General features: G+C 43.3%; 1 protein-coding gene across 20 annotated transcripts in view; it reads right to left on the minus strand.

Moving 5' to 3' along the window:
* The window catches only part of ATXN1 (ataxin 1), a 287,878-nt gene that overhangs the window by 247,351 nt on the left and 26,146 nt on the right, over positions 1–14,381 (minus strand). The window contains exon 3 of one of the 20 annotated variants that reach the window (XM_068931762.1): positions 11,153–11,218. The exons of 16 other annotated variants lie outside the window; for them this stretch is intronic. The gene's annotated coding sequence lies outside the window, so the exon portion shown is untranslated. Of the gene's footprint in view, positions 1–4,531; positions 4,691–8,458; positions 8,705–11,119; positions 11,219–14,381 lie in introns of those variants that run through there. 3 more of the 20 variants (XM_068931761.1, XM_068931760.1, XM_009677944.2) reach the window with 3 other exon arrangements.

The raw sequence follows: 14,381 nt of genomic DNA on the forward strand, positions 1-14,381 counted from the left end.
TGACCTCAGTATACCCCTTCACAAACTCCCCACACACGATGCGTGCCTCGGTCTGGAAACTCATTCTGGAAGTGCGGGCCAAGGGCTAGCAAGGGAAACCTCAGTACAAGTTGTCTGAAACCGTGGTCTCGTTTGCCTGAGAGGCAGGCAAATTCGCAGTCAGGAGGCTCTGGTTATACACTGGACGCGTATTGTCTATGTACCAGATACTAACATACCAAAGAGGCACACATTGTCCAAGGGAAATTTCACACCAAGATAAAAGACACTAACTACTCTTTTATTTAAAAAAAAAAAAGGAATAAAAATATACTTGAGAAAATAAATATTCTCCACCTAACACATCTGCGCAGAGAGGTAAGAAGAATTAACTTATTTTAGGATTGGCGTGGCGATCTCACTAGCTTCAGGTGCACAGTGCAGAGATGGCAGGAAAGACAAAATTATACATCTTAAAATTTAGTTACAGGAGGTTTACTGTGGGGGGGAGGATGGGATGGATGAGAGGGGGGACAAGACTTGGGGGTAAAGGGGAAGACAGGATATCCGAGAGAGACAAGACAGGGCTGTCTTTGGCCTGACACTTGCCAAGTGAAAAAGCAAGTGTGAGTCATAGTAAAGGTAACTCACAGTGCGATGTGACTGCTAGGGATTGCTGAGCAGACCACGCTGCATGAGTCAGCAGCTCAGATAAAAAGGGTAATAAGAAGCAGGAGATGGGGCATGCCTTTACTCAAACAGCCCTGCAGGACACAGGCCTCCTCTGCTCTAATGAAAAGGACGCGCCAAGCTCCTGCGTGCAGGCTCGTGGACTCGCGATCCCATACATCAAAGAGCCCAGTGTACAGAGGTCAGGAAAGCAGCCGGCACACCGGTGCCGACAGATCCACACATGGAGGAGCTCAGAGAGGCAGGGTGTCAGCAACCCCACCACCACACACACACCTGCACATACGCTCAGCGCCCTCGACCACCACCCTCCAACCTGCTCAGACAGCGGTGTGGGGAGGAAGCCGAGAGGGGGAAGGAAGCTGCCACCGGGATCATGGCATTCATCCTGGCTGTCAGCCAACATATATGTTACTGCAAGCAAGAAAGCCTTCCTCGTAGGTGCCGAGTGACATACGCTGCAGCATTCATGCCTCCCGAGGCCGTTTTACACCTCCTCGGCGTGCACCTGCAAAGCTGGAGGCAGCAGCAGCACAGCTCAGCAATGTCTGTAGAAGCCCAAAGGGGCAGCTGAGGGTGTTTGCAGAGTTACAATCTGGCGTACCTGCAGCTTGGACAGCTCGGCAAAACTCTCAGGTTTCAAGCTCCATCTTTTTGCACCAGGTTGCAGGGAGCTGAGGGGACTGTTCTTGATCACAGAATTTGTAAAGACCTTCTTCTCCTGCAGATTTGGCTGAAAGAATAGAGCATTGAACCCCAGGAGACCAAGCACCGTGTTCTTCAGTTTTACCATACCCAAGCCCACATCACCTGCAAAAATACAACTGCTGCCCTGATGACATGAAAAACTTGCAATGGTGGTTCTTCACTGCAAGGATACCTATTACATCCACTTTTAAATGTGGCCGGAAAAGACGAAAGCCCCCTCTCACCAGCCCAAAAGAGGACAGAGATATCAGGCAAAGCTCAAATCGCTTCCATCTCACTTTTTGGCCGAGATAAAATTATGCCCTGCCTGCAAGGGGTAAGATGGAAAGTAAAATGCTCTATTTTTAGATGCAAGATCCTGCTTCATCAGGTTCATCTAATTTCTAAGAACCAAACCTTGGCAAAACGTCTGCATTTGAGGAGGATGAAAGATGACTTGTTTCATTTTCTTTTAGTGCAGCTCATAGTATGACTAGCATAAATCTAAGTAAATCTGCTTTAGCCACACATACATGCCAGCTGTTTCTATTTGGGAAAGATAGTCCCTATATTCTAGCAAAATATATTTATATTTCATTTTTCCCAATCTGTCTTGCCAAAATAAGCACGATGTGTCCAAGTATTTCAATGGAGTTAGAAGGTGTGTCTCTTTTTCTCCCCCGAACATCCTTATTTATAGATTTCAAAAGTTGGCAGGTATGCTGAGGAAGAGCAGTTGCTGAGCCTAACACACTCAGCAAAGCAACAGATCTGTTGTAACAGATTAACAGGCAGAGAGCTAGAGACAGGAAAGCGAGCTGTCCTTCCCTTCTTTACACGTGCCCTGGCTTTTAAATGCAGCTTTCTGGAGACAATGACAGTAACTGCAGGTCTAAAATAAAGCTGGACCGAGAGCCAACCCTCATGGAACCCCACTGACAGCAGATTTTGGCTCTAAGTTTTGGTCACGCACTTTTCTAAACCAAGCGTGCACATTCCAAGAAGTAGGTAGGGGAACTGCTTTCCTAAGGACATCACAAGCACCAGCAAAGACGGGGGAGGGCGGTCAGTGTGCAAGAAAAACACTGAAGTTAGTTTTCATTTCCTGTCTGTTTTAATCTTGTCTAGAGGCTTTGCTAGCTGCTACTTCCATTTTCTGGCCTGCCTGCAGAGGAACTGTTTTCTTTAGCAGTTCACAGAAGGTCCTTTTTAGCTGTAGTTGCAGTGCCTGGTGCTCCTGCCATCCACCCCTCCCTGCCCACCGTTCACTGACTGCAGCAGCAGTGAATCGCTCTGCGACCACAAATCACTGTGTTGGCCTCCCCCTTGTAGCTGTATAAATAAACATATTTGCTGATTACAGCTTCTATCGGCAATCTGTTAAAAAATAAATAAAATAAAAAAATTCCCACAGAATTAGCAGAAGCTGATGCACAACTTTCTTCACAGTCTCCAATCTTTTCTTCATCAGCCTTTGAAGGGTCTGGCCATCCAAAAAAACTTTTATACTTTTCTTACTGTTGTTTTTCACACTTCCATGGGTTCTTTGTTTTTCTTTGAACTCATGATGCGAGTGCTTCTATATATTCTGCAGGCAATTCCTGAAATGCACTGCACATTTTGCACGTGGATACAGAGTGCGTGCTTAACCTGATGACAGTTAGTCACAAATTACGATCAGAACCCAGCTGCAGGCTCAGCAAGCCTCCCTTTTCCTCTCTTTGGAGAGGGTGCTGTATCTATGTAACTTCTGACGAGAGGCCCTTGGGCCTTCAGCACAGAGGCTGCTAAACAGCGACAACCAGTAACAAAACATTACTGATGGTTCTGCAAAAAGACCCATACGTTTTTAAGCATCTCCCCTGGTAACATACACACTTCTGCACATCCAGTCATCAAATACAACTGTCCATCTAATCCAAGATGCAAGACACAGCTAAGCAAGGGTGAGACAACCTGCAACGAAGGTGGCTGAGAACGGGCACCGAGCAAGGAGGGCAGAAGGCAAAGGTGCAAGTGACAGAGTGCAGAAGTCACGTTGCTAAGAGTTTATCAACATGGTATGTGCCAGGAGCTATAACTTCTCCCCATGCGTGAACTGTGACCAGGAGCCACACCAGAAAGTGTGCATAGTCACAGCTAAAAGATGGAAGAGGATGAATCACCTGATATTCAGCCTGTGCTCGTCTCTGAAGACTTATCTTAGCATCACATCCTTAATACCCTCCCCAGCTTCCAAGAACCAGTTTTTCATGCACACGCTAAAGGAAGAAAATGAAGTTGCCTGGTATCTTTACTTCCAGCTGATGTTTGATCTTCTCTCAGAGAAGAAAAATACTAGATTACACAAGTGTTTGGTGTTTATCGCACTTGATCCGCATCTGTCTGTGAACTTGCTTCCCTCCATGGGACTAAGAGGCATCTCCGCGGTCCAGGCTGGAAGAGACGGAGCATGAACTAGTAAGTAGCATTTTGCTTGCTTTTTCCTAGGGGAGATTATGTAGTTCTGGCATGTCAGAAGATAAAATTACTAACTTTATTCCTAAAATCTCTAAATAGGGATCAGTCTCACTACCGAGTTTATAACTGCGTGAACATGAAATACGAGTCACTTTTACAAGATCCAAAAGCATGACTAGGAACACAACTGAAAAATCCCAAATCTTGTTCCTCTCCTTTATCTGCAGTACAATGCTCTTCTCACACTGGACAACGCAGACCTAGATTATTACTTTTCACATGCAGACTAACACGTAAGTGACTTCTCTCTCATTCATACATACACACACAACTTTTTTAAACATTGAAGGTTAATTTCAGCTATGCAGACTCTATAACTTGAGTGACTGGCCCTGGTAAAGAAAAAGATATAAAAGAAGGCCTGCAGGAGAATAAAATTCTAAATGTTTATCTATCTCAGCTACTGAGTAACGTCCTAGGATTAAGGAAAGGAGGCTCAAAGCTTACCCTACAAAGACCTACATTTCAACAGGTTTGTGTTCCCAGTGCTCCACAAACCTCTTCTCAGTCCTATGGCTCAGCGCTCTCTCCCCTCCCAGCAATCAGCGCTCTCCTCAAAAACTGTATCTATTGAAACCAACTGAATTCGTTTTTTCTTAAAAGTAACATTCAGGGAAACGTATGTTTGCTGCTAAAGTTTTGAAGACAACCAAACCTTGGAAATGATGGAAGTAACTGACTGAGCTTCTTAAATCAGGCCTGAGTGACATCTTGCATCAGTTTTCACTAGAAGTTTTCTGTCTCTTCTGAGAGGCCAGAGAGAGTATCTCCTTATCATTTCAATACATTCAATAGGCTGACTTAAATACCTAGCTCAAATATGAGAAAGGAGCTGGAACCTGTGAAAGTAAAAAAACAGGAGTTCAAACAATTTCTTAACAGGAGTGATGTGAGAGAATTCAAGATCGATTACTCCTAAAACTCCACAAGATATCATGACCAAAACAAACAAACAAAAAAAAAGCTTAGCTTAATAACTAAAATTAATCTTTCCTTTAATAAATTATTTAATTTCAACACAAAGCAAGTTCTTCTTCTTTTTTCCTCTCCCCCCTTATTTCCCAGCTCCTATTTTAAGGAAGCATTTCGTCATGCGGCAGAAATGGTTTAAAATCTCTTTTTTGTGCATTTTTGCTGAATGTATATTTTCATTTGAATGAAGCTTGACACAGGTCCCAGGCAAAAATATAATCTTCTAGTAAACAGTGAAGAGAAAACGCACCACTGATTACCGTGCAGCATAATAAAAAATAGAAAAAGTAGAGCACCAAAGAAACATATGTTAGACTATATTACTAGTGAAACATTCCTGTAGAAATATAACGTAGTCTAAGTTTCAAAAAGTAAACACAAGTAAAATTACTTCAAGTACTAAAAGTATTCCCTTCTTTAAGGGCAATACCTAAAAAGAATAAATGCAAAACAAGATTTAAAGCTGATTATTTTAATAAAGATTTCCTGCTTGCTCTTTTTAGTCATGATTGATGTCAGCAATTTGAATTCCCCTGAATAACGCTCCACAGCGAGAGCAGTACTGATTCATTTCTCCTGAGATGGCACGCTGAAGATCATGAAGAGGGATGGTAGTTAACTGATGTGTGACAGATACACTGGGACAGGGACAAATGCACTTTGGTATTTCAAACTAAAGTAAGGAAGGGGGGCAAGAGGCTAAAATGTATGCACGCATATGCCCTCAGTCTGTTTTCGCAGTAGATCAGGATGTGGATTTGAATAGCAGCGGACTAGAAGGAGGACACTTTTGCAAAAAGGCAACAGCAAGCAACTTGAAGTGCTCAGTCAGGGTAGTTCTCCCAGACACCAGGTGACTCTCCACTGTCCTCCTCCAGCATCCCAGGTCCGGCACGGCGAGGACAAAGCACGCTGCAGGGCCCGCAAGCTGGCAGCTGTGCCAAGTGAGAGCCAACCAGCTCAGCTGCTCTCGCTGGACCCAAACTGCCTGGCCCGACCTCTTTAGCAGGTTCCTCATGGCACTCCCAGGGGTGTCCTGTAGCACCCCGGTTTTCCCCACTGCCTGTGGCAGCCCACCATCATCCCTGGCCTGCACAGCAACGGTGGTGGGGGAAGCTGTGCTTAGAAGAGCTCTTTGCTGTTCTAGAGCAAAATCTGAATTAAACAAGGCCTCAAGGGACCTGCAGAAACCGGCAATGTAAAGGAGGTGGATCTTCTAGGGAGGACAAAAGGAGCAGGGCAGTATCTCTGGGGACACTGTGAGCCCTGTTTCAAGGTAGGAAGTTCCTTATGGGGAAGCACCTCCGGCACCACGCAGTCTCCCTTTGCCCCGCACCACCCCCATATACCGAACAGCAGACGCGTGCCGAGATGCCTTCACAGTGACCACGGCAGCTGCCAAACTTGTTGTAGGCTTAGGAAGCAAAGCACGAGTTTTGAGGTTTGCTCTTCAACTGCTGTTTCAGGCACTTAAATGTAACTGGACTGTGGAGAAAAACAACTCATGTATATATAGCAATGAGGTAATTAAAGCCTGGTTCTTCCCAGCCTGCTCCCCAACTCCAAATAAAATACGCACACAAGCGCATGAAAATCTAGGTGAAAGAAACATCACCCTCTAGCATAAAACTCTCGTGCCTCACGGAGTACTGCTGACTTTACTACGGCCATGCTATGTATTAGCAGGTACTAATTCTGTTTGCACAATATTTCAACAAGCAGAGCCAACCAACATCACTTCCTCTATTTCTGTATACGAGTAATATATTTACAGGAACAGCCTTTTGAAACGTTCCAGTAAAATTAGCTTACTCACAGACTTTTTTTAAACTAGAACAGAGAGCAGAAGGATATCATCATCATCGTTTTTTTGTGCATAAATCAGCCGTCTATGTTACCACTGATGTGTTGCAATAATGAATTGCCACTATCTTTTGAGCTGTTTGCTGTGTTATTATAGTCTACCTAAGTTCACAGAATCCCCCCACCAAAAAAAAAAAGAGAGTCCTTCATTCTTTCCTCAGAAATGACCTTCAGAGGCACGTATTCCACCTCCTTCCCCAAGGCAAAGCCCAAAATATTCCTGGAGGAGGTTTGCCTATTTTATAAAAAAACTCCAATTACGATGCTTCCACAGCTTTCTCAAAAGTAAATGACTGCCACACCAAACTACCCCTATCACTTGAAAGCTTTCTTAAGTGTTTAACCTACGTCTCGCTGCCTTCAAATTCAGTCCATTACTTCTTGTCCTAACCCCAGCAGACATGTAGTACAGTTTATTCCCTTCCTCGCTGTAGGAACCCTCCACATATTTGAACGCTGTTATCATGTCCGCTGCTGGCCTTCTCTCCTGTAGACTAAACAATCTCAATTCTTTCATCTTCCTTCACAGGTCACGTTTTCCAAATCTTTGATCAGTCTCACTGCCTTCTCCCTGGACTCTCTCCAACTGGTCCATGTGTTTCTTACTATGTCATACCCAAAACTAGGTGCTAGGCTGTTTCCAGCACCGGGCAGAGTAGACAGATTATTTCGTATGTCTTCTTCACACATCCTAGAACGATGCTTGTTTTGGGGGGGCCTTTTTCCTTGTATGACACTCTATCTTCTAGTCCGTTTATGATGCACTTGGGTTACAGATGTGCTGTCCTGTGGGCCCACATCAGTGAGGCTGGGGAAACAGGACTCTGCCCTACACACACGCAAGGATGCCAGTGCCCAGGGTCTGAACGGGAGCAGCAGGGGAGGGCAGGGAAAGCTGCCCACGCAGCACAGCCCTGGCAGCACAGCTCCCCAGGAGAGGCGAACAGGACATGCCGCAGGCTGCTTTTTTCCTGGTGGTCTGGAGACCAGCTGTGATTTTTGACACCCTATTCAACTAAACCAGGCCGAACTGCCTCCAGCACGGCCCAGCTCCAACTTACAGACCTTCTTCTGTAGGACCACTATTGAGTCAGTTATTCCCCATCCCGTGTCACGCAACTGGGTAATTCTGTCCCTGTGCAGTACTTAAAAGGTTTGTACTCTATTTTTTCCATAAACCATTCCTCCTGTTAGTCAGGGCCGCTTTGAACTTTCATCTTGCCCTCCAAGGAGCCTGCAGCCCCCCTCCAAGCTTCTTATCCTATGTAAATTTAAGAACTGCTCTCTCTGCTCCATCAATCATTTCAATAATGAAAACAATGAGTATTACCAAAGCCAGGACCGATCCCCTGGGGAATTCCACTCACTCCAGCCTTCCAGTTAAACAGTGAAGCATAAGTAACTACTGCGAACAGTGCCCGGTGCAGTTCTGTGCACCCACCCTACCGATTACCCAATTAGCCCCGTAACTTCCCCAGCTTGCTTAGACAGTATTCAAAGCCCCCTGTTAAAGTCAAAACAATTTCTATCATACAGACAAGTCTCATTACATTGTCACAGACACCGCTGGAAAGTCTTTGCTAAATACTGCCATATAAACATAATGCACATAGGTAGTAAGAAGAACAAGAAGTCTTGGCAACCAACCTTTAGGATGACAGAAAGAACTTTTTGCTTCCAGCAAAAAGAAGGCTTGGAAGAAGCAAACCAAAAGCCATTATAAAAATGACAGGAATTTTGTACTTACCATAGATCGCTGTTGCCTTATCAGCTAAAGAGGAAAGTAACACAGACCCTTTTTCTCCTTGCCTTATCTCGTCCAGAAGTTTCTCAGATTGCATTCCTTACATCTCCCTAATAGCCTAACCTGCTCACAGATCATAACCGTGCTAGAGAAGCAGCAGAGATCCTGACTCCCAGAACCCAGATCAAGGGTTTAATCAGCCATCCAAAGCATCCTCAGCACCACACCAGAACCAGGCGAAGCAAGTGGCAGGGGCTGGTGCCTAAAATAAGGAGAAAGGGTAAGTTCCATGGAAAGTGAAAGGTGAGGCAGCTTTCCAGCTCCGGCTCCCTCCACTTGCCAAAATAGCAATGCCCTGCCCACGCCTCATGCCAGCTTCTGTGGAAGATGCGCTTGTTTCCCAGGAGAATTTCTTTTTGCAATGCAGATGTGTTTTATTGAAGCAATCACATTCTGTTGCGTAATGCAACCAGGAATTAAATATTATATGCTATTTGGTACATTTTCAAAATGTAAAGCAGAAGTTACAGCACAGCTCAGTGATGCTGCCAAGATTGTTAAAGTGGTGATTTTAGAAGGGGAGAACATATCCTCCCCTCCTCCTAGAGCTTACTCCGATTTGTAATTTTGCTAAATTCTTTTGTTAGTAGTCAGTAAAATACAAAGTAACACTTCTATACTACTTTCATTTTGAACTTCAGTGACTGTTAATACCATCACCTCAGGGCCTAACTCTGCTGCACAGGCAGATGCAGAATAACACCAGGAAGAATTTAGCAGGTGACAGCACTGAAGTACGTAAGTTTAATCGTTCACCTTATGTCCCATAGAATCAGGTCAAAAATTAAGACTAGAACCCACAAACAACCATTTCCAGTCCTCTACTTGGGCCAGGACAAATAACACTGCAGAAGCAGAGGTATATTCTGAATTCAAATATAGATATATTCTCTCTTTGTCTTTTTTTTTTTTTTCTTCTAAAAACAGTTCCTAGGAGTTGCACAGTGCTATTCTTCTTTAGAAAAATACAGGTCCTTTCTAAAATACATTATGCATAACCCAGGTTTCCATAACAGAAAACTCACCAAGGGAACACTGTTTACTCATACCAGAAAGGTATCCCAAAATTACAGTAATTTATAACCTCATTTTCACTGACAGAAGAAATAATATCATTTTCTTCTGACAAATATTGGTACGTAGAGAGTAACGAATAAATGTCTGTAAACAGGTATCAAGTGATGCAACTATCAATCACTTCAACAAAACTTTAATTAAATCATATGTTAAGCAAAAAAAAAACCTGAATTAAAAACAAGCCATGTAACCTGAAATCAAAAGAAAAGTCTGTCAAGCCAGAGCAGAAAAGCACAATTTAGAGCAGTAAGATACCACAACCTGTTTAACTGACCAGTCGTCTAATTGTTATTTGTCAAACTCCAAGTACGCTAAATCACAGCAAACATAGATTAAGTTCAGCAAAGTATTCAGCAAGCATGTGCCAAAGTACATCCGTATTTTAAAAGTTCTTAAGCCTGCGATCACAGTTACATATATTTTTTAACGGGACAGAGAGCTTAACACTCTGGACCTATTCATATACACCCGCAAAGATTTCTTTTTTAAGAGAGAGAAAATACTCAGAAAGTGATCTGCACTGTTCACATTTTAGTATTACAAATCAAGTCAGCATTTAGCCTAAGTTGAACACACATTTCTGGAGAAACATCAGAAAGAACCCTGAGGATTAGTCCCAGCACAAAAGAATGAGGGAGTAGCCTGCTGTCATCCCGCCAGCTTTGCAGAACAGACAAGTTAGCAAGTGAGGCATCAAAAGCTGTGAGCAAAGAAACTCCTACCTGCAAAAAATGCAGCAACATCAAGCGTGCAAAAAGATTACAATGAATAGTATCAGGGCCAATCACAAGAACTGCTGACCAGCTGAAAGTCCTTTCGGCCTCAGTTGGAAATATTTAGCACTGTTAAGGCTAGTTAAACTTGTATAAGCCTTCCTAATTTAATGCCATAAATTAACTTTGAATATTCAGCATTCACTTTTTAAGGCCCTGACCCTCAATCTGAATCAACAGTAAGGCATCAGCTCTACCTACGTCCAGGAAATCTGCCTGGGTGCCTCCATTTCTATTTGCACTGGAAAGTAAAGGATACATGTCGTCTTTTTATTTTTTTTTAATTCCTTACAGTAATGGTGATAGAGAAAGATACAATCACTCCTCTTTTGGTCTTTGAAAATCTCTCATCGATACAACAGTGCGGTAACTTACAGGGCAGTGAAAGTGAGCATAGGACACTGAAGCCCATGGCTGCACGCACACATATACACAGGGGAAGTGAAGGAAGAGGGACACATACTAAGCTCTTGTTCATGTTATAGTTCTCCAAACTGAATACAGCTACTAACTACAGGCAGCACAGACGGGCAGTCATGCTACGAAAACGCATGGTTGATTCATGTCTAGCAAGAGAGGTTTCATAAGGCCCAGGCCACCTCTGGGGGATGAGGAGAGGCGTAGGAGGGGTGAGGAGGTCTGCACCTGCTTGGAGCTACCTTAAAAGTCACTTCAATATACATATGTGTATACATAAAATTCAACACAAAACTAGCAAAAACAGATTAACTGAAGAACAAAAGATTTAACTTACTGAGTAAGACAACACTATAAGAACTTTACCCACTTTCCCTGCTGTAAAGCACTCCTGAAAAATTCAGCCACTGAGCTACTGCTTCTCTTGACCTTTTCGCTGAAAGAGAGCAGAGTAAAAACAGGAAAGAGCTAAAATTACATGCATTAAAGATGCTTCATGCTAGGAAAGTCTTTTGAGTCATGGTTGCAAATTCATTCTGTGTCAGATTTGCCAATATAATGCTTGCTAACAACTCTCTATTCACAGCACAAGCAGTCAAAATGAGTGTATCATCTCTCAGCTGTTGTAGCAACGTAGTACATACTACAAGATGCAGCTATGGAATATTTGCCTCTGTTGCTATTTCTCCCCACCCAAAAGCTCACCTCATATACTATGATTAACTTATAATGCCCTGAGTCCCAAGGAGATTTGCTGTCCTAATTGCCTTTTTTCTTAACAATAATGGAAATAAACATGGAAATAAATCTATTGTTTGAAGAACCCATCCACTAATTTTGTTCTTTCATGGTTTGGTTGATTTAGTATAGCTAGGAATCAAGAGTAAAGTGGATCATAGCTTAATATAGAGTGTGGTTAATCTTCCCTTTGCATAATGCTGGTACACTATGGCCCAAATACCAGAGATTTATTTGATGTGTACATGCTTTCAAGCACTAGTAAACAAATTGCAGCCCATTATGAAAGAAGAGCAGACCCAAACAGTTTGGAAGCTCTTTATACATGCTGGACTGACACAAGCAGTGTGATGTATTTACATTTGTATGGGTATTAATTTTAAAATTTTTGAGCCTATTTCATTCAAGAATATAATTTTTTAATATGATTATAAAAATATGAATGTGATCATCTCCCTTATCCTGATGGCAGTACTGTCTCAAACACTACAGATGAGGTAGCTAGAGAGGCAGAGTCTTTTTTTTTTTTTTAAATGAATTTGATTCCACATAACATAGCCAAAAAAAGAGGAAAAAACATACTAGAGCCTCACAAATGTACAGAGACATTAATTTACAGGCAAAAAACCCACCTCCTCTCACTTCATATTCCTTATTCTTCAGTTATTTCTATCAATATGCTACAAAACATACACAAGTACTCTATGAAATATCACAGAATATTTTCCTTTTCTAAACTAATCAAATTATCCTACATTCTGTAATTAAAACACTTTTGTTGTTGTTTATCTGCAAATTAAAAATAATAATAATCCTTTAGATGCTGGTCACAAGGGCCAGTTATTAATTTAAATTCAAATTATCTTTAATAATGGAGTTTCAAATCAAAGGTTTACCATGCGCGTAGTGCAGTGGGAGCACTTCTGCACAGTTACTTACGTGTATCGGTGTTCTCAGCATAGGAGACCCAGTGTGAACCTACAGTATTTTAACACATAGGCAAAACCACCCAAGCTGTACTGTTGAGTTTAAATAAGCTGTTCTCACAATACGGCACAATTTCCTACCAAGCAGAAGAAACATGATCCCATGCTCAGGCACTGACTTTCAAAGACCATGCCTAATTCCTTGCTCTCACACATTCGTATGTGATTTGAAGCAATTCTCCCAGTGTTTATACTACATTCATTGACCCCCCCCCCCAAAACACACACACACACACACACACACACACACACACACACACACACACACACACACACACACCAACTGCAACCAGACAGCATCAGTCCCTTGCTATCTCTGGCCTAGATTTTATCCTGCCCTGTGCTAAACACTGCGATGACTCAGGAATGGTCGCCTCTGCTTTTCCCCATAATGAACGAGAGGGAGGGCGAAAGGTGGGAGGGGGCACCTTTCAGACAGCAACTCAAAAATCTCAGCTGCCAGCTCGGGATGCTTCGCCCTTTCCCACTCTCCGCTAGGTACAGTGCGAATCCAGAAAACCAGCACTCCAGGAGCGGGCTCTTCAGCTGGAGGCTCACGTTTTGGTGGCAGCTATCAAATGGACTTAAAAGTACATGCCGCTGAAAGAGGTGCTGGGAGAACAGATACATCAGTGACTGAAAGATACCACAAAAGCAGCAGCACAGTAAAAGGAGAGGATGCCAGTGTCTCAGATAAGCAGTTACGGCAATGTTTACTTAAACAGTTCTGCCGAGTTCTTCCCATTTCAAACAGAAAACTTTGATTTAAGGAAGACATTTTCAGTACTGTCTTCATATTTTTTTTTCCTTCGAAGTATGAAAGAACTTCCTTTTTCAAAGCCAAATGAACAAAGTTTGCGTCCAAACCCTCTCAGTCCCTCAAAATCTCAAGTCCGAACTCTATTAAAAATAGCAATTAGTCCAGTCAAACGCTCCAGCACTATATTTAATAGCCTATAATATTCCTAAGGCCGTGCTGCCTGAAGTCTATGAGCTGGGACATCAGTCGAGCTGAGCCACTCAAGAGCAACGACAGCTATAGGGAAGGCATACAAAAATGAGGCTACGTCCCTCGGCTACAGCTCTCTACCACCACTGCTACGAGCACGCTAAGGTCTCTGCGGCCGTAGAGGGCAGGTATGCAGACCATCTCTCTGTGAGACGGAGGTCTGAAGCAAGGAGCTGAATTTAAAAAGAAAGCTGCCAAGCTTTTAAGTATGAAGCTACTCTTTTGAACTTTAAGCACTGCACATTTATGGCTGCACTTTATTATTTGATTTTATTGGCCCGTCTCTTCCTCCTCACCTACTGCTTCCTCTGTATCACTTCAAGTTCATTCCTCCTTCGAACCCCTCAGGCTTGAAGCTTTCTCAGATCAGCTCCCCACTTCAACAACTAAAACTCAAAGGAAAAACTGCTGCAATGTCAGCAGGGACTGCAACGGGCCCTAGCCCCGGGCTCTGGGCTGGGTGTCCTGTGCCCCCAGCTGCTCCTCCCTCCCCAGCCTAAGGGATGCTTCTGGGCAAAGCATTTTCATGCACGTTTCACATTTGCTGCTTGAGACACCAGAAAATACAGTTCGTGCCATTCCCCCAACAAAAAGCCACAGCACGTGTTCTTCTGTATCGGGTGCACACACAGGAAAGTAAAAATGTCTTTTCAAGCAAGCAATGCGAAGCAGAAACAGCCTCTTGGTACTATTACAGCTGACTAGAAGCTGAAATGATACTAATTACACCATTCACTATGAACTCTGACAAGGCTACCTGAGCCCTCGCTGCCCTGGAGTTACAAATGTCGCTTGAGCAAAGTCCCTGTCAGGCACCTCCCTCCCGCAGCACAAGGTCAAGTCCCACGAAAGCACCAGGGCAGTTT

This window comes from Struthio camelus, chromosome 2, assembly GCF_040807025.1.
Source record: "Struthio camelus isolate bStrCam1 chromosome 2, bStrCam1.hap1, whole genome shotgun sequence".
Lineage (NCBI taxonomy): Eukaryota > Metazoa > Chordata > Aves > Struthioniformes > Struthionidae > Struthio > Struthio camelus.